Source organism: Lissotriton helveticus, chromosome 5_2 (genome assembly GCF_964261635.1).
Source record: "Lissotriton helveticus chromosome 5_2, aLisHel1.1, whole genome shotgun sequence".
In the NCBI taxonomy this organism is placed as follows: domain Eukaryota; kingdom Metazoa; phylum Chordata; class Amphibia; order Caudata; family Salamandridae; genus Lissotriton; species Lissotriton helveticus.
The window spans coordinates 8,367,279-8,377,539 of NC_136066.1; positions in this window are offsets into that span (position 1 = coordinate 8,367,279).

The window sequence follows — 10,261 nt, forward strand, 5'->3', positions numbered from 1 at the left end:
CAGCATTCAAACTCTGAAGATATCCAAGTCTTTAATGCCTACTACAAGCTATAAGAATTCATATAACAGTGTCATATTCTTAAACTTACAAATAAAACACATATAGAAGCTTGCTAGAAATCAACTCGACTTACAGTAATACATGTCATGTCGTATATAAATTTAAAAATAAAACAACTACTGGTGATTACTAGGAATCCACACTGGTTACAGTATTGCATGTCTAGTCAAATACGCATGTGGCTTGATAGAGGTACCAGTCATTAGACAACTTCCCTGTTAACAGGAGAAGGGACTTAATGTATCAAACCAAGCTGATTATTGGCTTTAGAGCCAAATTAATGAACCAAACTGGCTTGCGCAATCCCCAGTTTCATAATTCTGCGATTAGCAGGACTATAACCCTGCTTACAGTAGCCTACTCGAACAGCTGAATGTAGAAGATCGAAGGATTGTCTTTGGGTCTCGGAAAGAGACCCAGCATTGTCCACTGTTTGTTATGGGAGGAATGTACTCATCAGAAAGGACTTTAACTCCTTTTTTTTAATCGTGGAGCGGAAATGATTCTTCTAATATTCGGTGGGAGCGAATCCCAAATTCTCCGTGCAGCTCCCGTGAACGCTCCATCATAAGTTCTCTTCTTACGGAAGAATGCTGGTTTCAGTAAAAAGTCTGCGGATGCCCTAGAAGATCTACTGCCTCCAGACAGCGTAATTTTATGGGCCAGGTAATGTGGAGTTTTGTGGTGTATAGCCTTGTGTGTAGTGCATGCAATCTTTAGCTGTATTCTTGCCTTGTACAGACCCAATCGAGCGCTTTTAGATGTGGAGGCATGTGGCCACATTTTCTAGAGCCCGTTATAAGCCTAGCTGCTACATTGAGACAGGCTTTTAGTGAGGCTGTAGAAAGCTTAGGCAGACCTGATAGAGTTGCGCATCCATAATCAATTCTTGATATGACCAACGCCTGGACTGCCGTTTTAAGGTCAGCTGCATCGATGAACGGCTACAATTTTCTAAGGTAGCTCAGATGGAAGCGGGCGTTTTTTGCCATTGTGTTGATGTGGGTTTGCATGTTTGATTCCTTATCCACCGTGATTCCTCTAGACTTAGTTGAATCCACTAGAATCGGGGTACCGTTTAGCGCAGTGATCATCTTGGTCCATTCCTGAATCCTTGTGGAGCTTTTAGGGAGGGAGACCAAAAGGAATTCTGTTTTCTGTACGATAAGCTTAAATGATTCCTAGATAGCCATTGAACGGTCCTCTGTAGTGTTTGGTTCGTTATGTTGATCTCTTTAAACAATGTAATCATCGTATACAGCTGAGTGTCGTCTGCATACATGTGGAAGGAAATGTTAGCGTGTTGTAGTATTTATGTTAATGTTCGATGTCCAGATTGAATAGTGAAGGGGATAGGGTTCATCCTTGTGGCGCTCCAGTTTGACTCGGGATAGCTTGTGGTTCACCAGGAATCTCTGTGATCTGTTCTCGAAGAAGGAATAAAACCATTTTAGGACTGTTCCCGATAGACCCATCCTATTCTCCAGTCGGTCTAATAATTTGGCATGGTTCACGGTGTTAAATGCGGATGATAAGTCAAGAATGACTAAGAGAAAGGTTTCTTTGCGGTCTAGAGCAAGAAGAGCGTCATCTACTATGTGCAGAATTGCTGTTTCCGTGCTGTGTTATGGTCTGTACCCGATTGGCAGTTGTTTAGTAGTTTAAATTCAGTAATATTTTGGCTCAGTTGTTATTGAGCACATTTTTCTACTACTTTGGCTAGTAAGGGAATGTTTCTTACCGGCCAAAAGTTGTTTGGGTCCGAGAGGTTCTCAGTAGGTGTTTTTAAGAGGGGGTTGACCTGGCCAGTTTTTAGACAGTCAGGAAAGGATCCTTGGGCTGGCGAAGCATTAATTATCTTAGTCCAAATGGGGATGACCATGTGGTTGATTCTAGGCCAACATTTTGCTGGAAGAGGATCATTGTAATGGTTGTCCGGTTTTAAAGTCAGTAAGGTTTTGGCAATGTCATCCTCATCACATAGTTTGAAGGTTGACCAATAGGCATTATTTTTGGGCACTGTTCGGCCAGGTTGGGCTGGATTCTCCTCTTTAGATTCAAGGCTTTGTCAGATGTATTATTGTGTTCTCTCTCCAGGGAGCTAGCTTTAGCTGTAAAGAATGATGAAAAATCTTCACAGCTCAATTCCGATTTAGTTGTTAAGAGGGAGGGTTTGGCCAATTTGTTAGATTGATCTTTTAGCAGTACGAATAGTTTTCTCAGTCTGTTCTTTGCGTCATCAAGTTCACTTCTAAAAAATAATTTTTTTGATTTAAGCATGCTTTTATTGTAGGGTTTCCTGGTCTTTCTAACGCGGTGATTTTAAGACTGCTTACATAGCGCTGCATTTTCTTTTCGTGTATTTGTAATTTTAAATTGCTTCTACCTTGTGTGCCTTAGCGCTTCTCCTGGCCCCTCACTTGCACGTTAAAATTACCTTAGCACCGCTGTTTTGCGGGCCCGGTTCTGGGGTGGTGAGGGAGCGCCATATTGGTGTAACTACTGAAGCCTGACGCCGCCATATTGGTGCGGGTCGTGGCGCCTGGTTCTCTTCACTTCCGCCGGCCTACTTAAGGCGGAACTTGCTCGACGAATCCTCCTGGCAATAGGTGCCTTAAGGTTAGGCTGCGTATTCTGCGTTTCAAGGACTGCGCGATTCTGCGCTAACGCGGTGATTTTAAGACTGCTTACATAGCGCTGCATTTTCTTTTCGTGTATTTGTAATTTTAAATTGCTTCTACCTTGTGTGCCTTAGCGCTTCTCCTGGCCCCTCACTTGCACGTTAAAATTACCTTAGCACCGCTGTTTTGCGGGCCCGGTTCTGGGGTGGTGAGGGAGCGCCATATTGGTGTAACTACTGAAGCCTGACGCCGCCATATTGGTGCGGGTCGTGGCGCCTGGTTCTCTTCACTTCCGCCGGCCTACTTAAAGCTCCACTTTTTTCAACGCGCAGCGGGGACGCGCAAGGTGGCGCCTTCTCTGTGCCTGAGTCGTGCCAGAGTCCTGCCCGTCTGCGCCCGTCAGCGTTCCGGCAGCAGACGGGGCAGGACGGCTGGCTGGCACTTTCCTTTGGCTGGTATCTTACTTTTATTAGTTTTAGCAATGTGTTACTCTTATTCATCAGAGACCCTTTCCAATCTCCGTCCTCCGGTAGGTCGCTGCCACTCTGTTTTTCCGGGCCGTCGCGTCCTTAGAAAAGGTTGTAAGGTCTGTGGTTGGCGTGCTCCTATATATAACAAACCAAAACAGACTCATCCTCCGATTACTATCACCTGCCTACTTCTTAATACACGTTCTCTAGGCTGTCATGCGCTAGATATATGGAATTTGCTCGATAATTCCGATATATCCTGCCTTTTTCTCACTGAGACATGGCTGAGTGATACCTCGGCCCCTGACTTAGCCAACGCCATCCCACCTAATTATTCCATCATTAGGAGGGATAGAACATCTGGGCGCGGGGGTGGTGTAGCTATTATAGTTAACAACCAGCTGCACTGCACTACCTTCCCGGTAGACAATATTCAGGACACCGAGGCGCTCGGATTCACTCTTCATTTGTCTCCCCATCAAGCATGCACCGGTATTCTGGCATATCGAACCCCCGGTCCATTAGGCTCTTTTTTGGATGAACTACAGGTAGCACTCTCAGTCCCATGTCTTAAATCTGAACATTGTCTACTCTTAGGCGATTTAAACATACACATGGATGAGGCTACAAATTCTGACACAATGAAACTCATGGAGGTTAGCAACATTAGGACTCACACCTTTCATTCATGATTCTACACACAATAAGGGCCATATTTTGGACCAAGTTTTTTCCACCGTTCCGATTAACGTACTTGTTCCTCAACCGGTATATGGTCGGATCATTTCTTAATCACTTTTAGCCTATCAAGTGTCCCTTCCTCTAGATTTAATCCCACTACCTTTGCTAAACGTCTTTCCAGGCCTTTTCATTTGTTATCTAATGAGACGTTACTTCAGGCCTTGGCACGTTCACCTTGCACTTTATCAGGTAATGTGGAAATTGACCTAGTTCTTTATACGGAATGGCTCACAACCATATTGGCGGATCTCGTGCCTGAGAAAGCCTCTAAACCCGGAAACAAACGTCCTTCCGCTCCTTGGTTTACATCTCAGCTTAGAGAAGCCCGTCAAAACTGCAAGAGAGCAGAAAGAACCTGGAGGAAAGACTACAATCCTCTTGAGAAAGAAAAGTTTAAAAACTTAACTAGATCCTATCACAAGATGATTTGGAGTGGGAAAAAATCCTATCTTGAACGTCGGATAGACGAATCTGATAATTCCTGTAAGGAGATTTTTAAAATTGTTAAGGACTTCACTTCTCCATCCCTAGGCATCTCTGCTCAGTCTCACTCAGAACCTTGGCTGAATGAACTTGCACATTATTTTGTAGACAAAATAACATCTATCCAAGCCGCTCTTGCTACTCATTCCAAACAGCCTCAGGTTGCTGATCTTGATGCCCTCCCCTCTGTAAAACCCACCCTCTGGGAATTCCCGCAGCTAAGTCTTGCTGCCTCATTAGACCATCTGACAGGCTTGAAATCGGGCTCTCCCCTAGATCCCTGCCCGGTCTCTTGTCTCAACAAAATAGCCCCTGTGCTAAATAGACTCATTAATTCCATTCTTAATTCCTCACTGTCTTCTGGCATAGTCCCTCAGGCTTGGAAGAGCGCTCTCATTCTTCCACTAATAAAAAACCCAACTCTGGATCCCATCATACATGCCAACTATAGGCCTATTTCTCTCCTCCCCGCTCTGGCGAAGGTGGCGGAAAGACACGTGCACCGATCTATCTCTGACTTCATCGAGAATAACAACTTGTTGCACATTACTCAATCTGGGTTTCGTGCAAATTACAGCACAGAGACCGCGTTACTTGAAGTCACCTCCGCCATCAGAGAGGTCTTAGATTCTGGAGGTAAGGCCATGTTGGTCATGTTAGACTTGTCGGCGGCGTTCGACACCGTTCCCCATGATACCCTCCTAACTCGACTCTGGGATTGTGGTCTTAGGGGGACGGTGTGGAACTGGCTTAAATCATTTCTAGCCAGCCGTCGACAAACGATCTGGGCGCCACCTCACTCCGCAGCTATGGCAACCCTGGAAGTGGGGGTCCCTCAGGGGTCTATTCTTAGTCCCCTGCTTTTTAACATCTTTATGGCCCCCCTTGCAGAGGTTGCGGAGTCGTTTGGCGCTCAGATCGTGTCTTACGCTGATGACACCCAGCTCTTGTTTACTTATAACAAGAACGAGGTGTTTGATGGGATCCGTATCAGAGGCTGCTTAGAAGCAGTCTTTGATTGGTTCAAAAGACACGGCTTGAAATGCAACTCCGATAAATCGGAGCTGCTTTTTTTTGGATGTGTCTCTGAGCCAAATTGGAGAAGTTGGTGGCCACATGATTTGTTTCCTCCTGCTAATGCTAGTACCAAGGCTAAAAACCTTGGTATCATTGTTGACAATGAGTTGACTTTTGGACCTCAAATAGCCTGTCTTTCGGGGAAATGTTTTGGAATCCTGCGGATGCTCAGGAAATTTCTCCCCTTGTTTCTGTGAACCATCGAAGGGTCATTGTCCAAGCACTTGTCGGGTCGCGTCTGGACTATGCTAATGCCCTCTATTTAGGTCTCCCTAAATATCTCGTAAGGAGACTCCAGGTAGTCCAAAATTCAGCTGCCAGGGCTATTTATGGACTCCCTAGACGAGCTAGTGCCTCTAACTTGCTGAAGGAATTGCACTGGCTCCCTATAGCCAAGAGGGTTCTCTTTAAAAGTCTGACGCTAACCTACAAGGCCCTTCATGACTCGGGTCCTAGGTACATTAGAAAGCGTCTTGCTCTTTATAAACCGAGCAGAGCTCTGCGATCTGCCTCCTTGTCTAAAATGGTCGTTCCATCCATCAAACGAACCAGACAAGGGGGGCGCTCTTTCCACTACCTGGCCCCGCGCGCTTGGAATGAACTTCCTATTGTTCTTAGACAGGCCCCCAGTCTGATGTCTTTTAGAAAGGCATTAAAAACCTGGCTTTTTACTAGTGAATTTTGATGTTCCTTATTTGCAGTTATGTTTCCTTTCCATTAAAGGACTTCTTCGCCAAAGCGCCGGGACACTCCTACGGGAGTAGCCGTTGCGCTATAGAAGAACCCAATTAACATAACATAACATAACATTTCTTAACTGTTTTAGATGTGGGAATGATGCGTGTTTTCTCCATTTCTGTTCTTTTAGTCTAAGTTTACGTTCTTCTTCAATGAGTGAACCATTGGACCATGTATTTTTTATCTATTAACCTGTATTCTATTAAGTTTTAGAGGGGCTATATTATCAATTATTTTAGACATCGTAAGATTGTAATGATGCGTACGCTGGCTGATGTCCGCCAGTTCAGAAGGAGGTTGAAGATCACACTTGCAACGTGCTGTTCTTATCTCCATGTTCAGGCCTTTAGTGTCTCCAACCCAATGCTTGGGTTTGACTGGTTGTGAGGCCGTTTTCTTCTTTATGGATGGTATTTGTAAAGTGATGATGTAGTGATCTGACCAGTCACAAGGAACAATTGAAACTGATTCAAACACGTTTTCTTTGGAGAATATCCAATCTAATTTGGCACCTTTAGAATGGGTTGGAAGAGCACACGCTTGCACTAGCGAGTGGTCAGCTAGGAAGTCTTTAAGAATATTGACCTGATTATCCTTGAGGTCGTTCCATTCAAGATTGAAGTCCCCATGAAAATATCATTGGAGTGAAGTTCTGAATTTGCTGTAATAATTTCCATTAGCTTGTCCATGAACATTATGTTTTTGCCTAGGGTTGGTAAAACTGTGTGTAATTTGTAGAGTTGATTATCCGTAAATCGTAATGAGAGCCCGAGGTATTCTCATGAATCCATGGGGTTTGAGGGAACTTTAGGGATGGTGATGTCTGATCTGTGGATACAGGTCACGCCTCCAGTGGTTTTGTTTAACCTGTACAGTCTCACAATGTTGTAGTTTGGTGGAACAAGTAGGTCTAGGCATAAGGAAGATGATTCAGGGAGCCATGATTCAGTTCGAATAGACATGTCCATGTCCTGGTTCAGGGTTAGGTTGGCAATGTCAGCTGCATGTTTCATTGCTGAGCGGCAATTGAGAAGTAGGCATTGAATCGGTTTTGGAGGGTTATCTAGGTTAGTGATGAGTGTTATTCCCCATATTGGGATTTTGTTTTTGAAAGAAAAAAAATTGGAAGCTTGGCTCATGGCTCCATCATGTTGACAGTGGCGTCTGTCAAACATTCAGTGCGTTTACAGGAACTGGAATCATGGCGGTTCCTGTAAATGCTAGAGATATCTGCGGGTCTGGCAGACATCTCAAAATGTGGGAGGCAGGGACTCACGCCGGGCGACGAAGTAAACACCCATCTGCCAAACTCTAAATTCAGCTCCAAGTCTTAAATGTGAAAAAAAATCAGTAAGAAATCAGACCGCATTCCTAGTAGCAAATGAGAGGTCAACAGCCTTCGAGGCCGCCGGTCGGGCATTCAGGGTCTTGGTTTTAGCACAGAGGACACTGTCAACATTCCTAGTAGCAAGTGAGAGGTCGACGGCCTTCGAGGCCACTGGTCGGGCATTCAGGGTCTTGGTTTTGCACAGAGGACACTGTCAACATTCCTAGTAGCAAGTGAGAGGTCGACGGCCTTCGAGGCCGCCGGTCGGGCATTCAGGGTCTTGGTTTTAGCACAGAGGACACTGTCAACATTCCTAGTAGCAAGTGAGAGGTCGACGGCCTTCGAGGCCGCCGGTCGGGCATTCAGGGTCTTGGTTTTGGCACAGAGGACACTGTCAACATTCCTAGTAGCAAGTGAGAGGTCGACGGCCTTCGAGGCCACTGGTCGGGCATTCAGGGTCTTGGTTTTGGCACAGAGGACACTGTCAACATTCCTAGTAGCAAGTGAGAGGTCGACGGCCTTCGAGGCCACTGGTCGGGCATTCAGGGTCTTGGTTTTGCACAGAGGACACTGTCAACATTCCTAGTAGCAAGTGAGAGGTCGACGGCCTTCGAGGCCGCCGGTCGGGCATTCAGGGTCTTGGTTTTGGCATGGATAGGACACAGTCTTAGGCAATTCTTTATAGAGATTTCCATGCCAGGCCTCCAAAAATGGTTCTTTAATAAATCCTGCATCTTCCTCTGTCCATGATGTCCTCAACCCAGAAGATCATTGCATCAATTCCTAACCTGAAGTTGTAAATACTTGGGTGGCACACAAGGCCCCCTTTCTGTATCATAATGTTTCTGGTTTAGAATTCTTTTCTTTTCGTTAATTTGTTTATCTCTGTAAGTAGCGTCATCAAGAATGTTATCCATTGAATGCTATGAACTGGTGGTAAAAGACAGACCTGTGGGAGCAGAGAGGACCCTTCTATCACATTCATAAATACTTTATTTCGGTATACATGCCATAAAAGTTTTCGATTCTTCAATTTTCAGACAATGGTAAAACACACAACATTTAAAATACAGGAACATGTATCATAATTAGATTTAGGAAAAACACAAATTTAAAAGCATGTCCTAAAGTTTAAAAAAGGCAGGGGGGGTGTGGCCGGCTTCCTAGTGCGGCTCTGTAACCCAGCCACCCCATCCCCTAGTATCCATTCCAGAATCCGACCTCTAGCCATGACCTGAACGATAACCGGGTTGACTGGTGCTTGGGGTTGCCATTGACCAGTGTGATAGAGCAGGCGGACATCGACATAAGCGACAATTTCAGGAAGGCCTGTACAGAGGGGCGGAACCCCAGCATCTGCTACAGAGCGACGGAGGTGGCGTGCAGATGATTTGTTCCCGGGGTTGAGCGGTGCCGGGAGCTGCTGCCCATGACGACGATCGCCGTGCCCCCGACACCTGAAGTGTGTCCTCTCCTCGGGGAGGGGCGAAGAAGTACTGGCCCGCCTCTCTGCCCTAGCGGCTAGCCCCTCAAAAGACCGCGTGGCGCCTCTGAAGCGGTGTCCGCGTGCATCGAACTGGCTACAGGGGAAGGAGGCCAGAGCAAAGTGAGGCATGTGTAGAGACCATTTGTGTGCGTCTCCCCCCGCGGAGATGAACTGCCTGACCTGGGCGGCGGCGGTGGTGAACGAGGGGAGTAGACAGATGAAGTGTGGAGAAAGGTAGAGGCAGCATCGTGAACAAGAACTACCGCCGCCGGACGCCATCTTGATGAACGGCATCGCCCACTGGGCCGCACCATGCCAGGAGTGAGGCAGTGAGCAGGGCCCAGCCACGAGCAACCAGAGTGCACATCACCTCCAGGCGCAGAGGTATGTGGGAGAGTCTGTGCAAATCTCCCGAACTGTGCTCAGGTTTCTTGGGATTCCCACTGCACCCCACTGACCATATGCCACCCCCTTTTCTGAATCAACATTTCAGAAGAGCAAAGAGGGAGAAAAAAAAATAGAGAGAGGATGTTGCACGTGTTGTGCACTGGCCTGGCAGGTTGCTGGCAATGCATGCTACCCCCTCCCTCCCCCCCACCCTGTGTAACAGGCTGACAGCCCGGGCTGAAACAGCTTCCTGTGCACACACACAGCCGTCCCCCACCCCCCAGTACTGCACAGGTCTTTCTTTAAGAGACCATTCCCTTGTTAATGACGCTTTGTTGGTTTTCCACCCCTTCTAGAGCCCCTGCATGGCCACTCTGACTATTGCTGAAAGAATTGACACTTTACACAATACCAAGCCCTGTCAGCTGAAACCACGAGGAATCGGGTTTTTGATTGCAGGAATCGGGAGGCGGGAGACTAGCCTTCAAATCGGTCGTCTCACGCCTGAATCGGAAGGGTTGGCGTGTCTGCCCACTGACTACAGCGGTATTGTTAGAGTCTACTTTGTGGGACTGGATTCCTTCCCCCCTCCCATCCCTTCTACGGCCCTGGTGTGAGACAGGCCCCGATCCCGGTCCAGCCTTATCGTCGCCTTGTCCCTCCATGATATTATGGCAGCCATAAAAAGGGGTTCGCACTGCACTGGAAACACACATAGACTCTGTCCCGACAGAGATCTTACTGATGCGGGCAGACCTTCAGAATATGGGGGTAAGAGTCAAAGAGCTGGAATGCTCGGCAGCGACTTTGCTGCAGGACACTGAGGCCCAGATGTAGGTCGGCCGTTACCGACCGGTATTTGGGAATTGG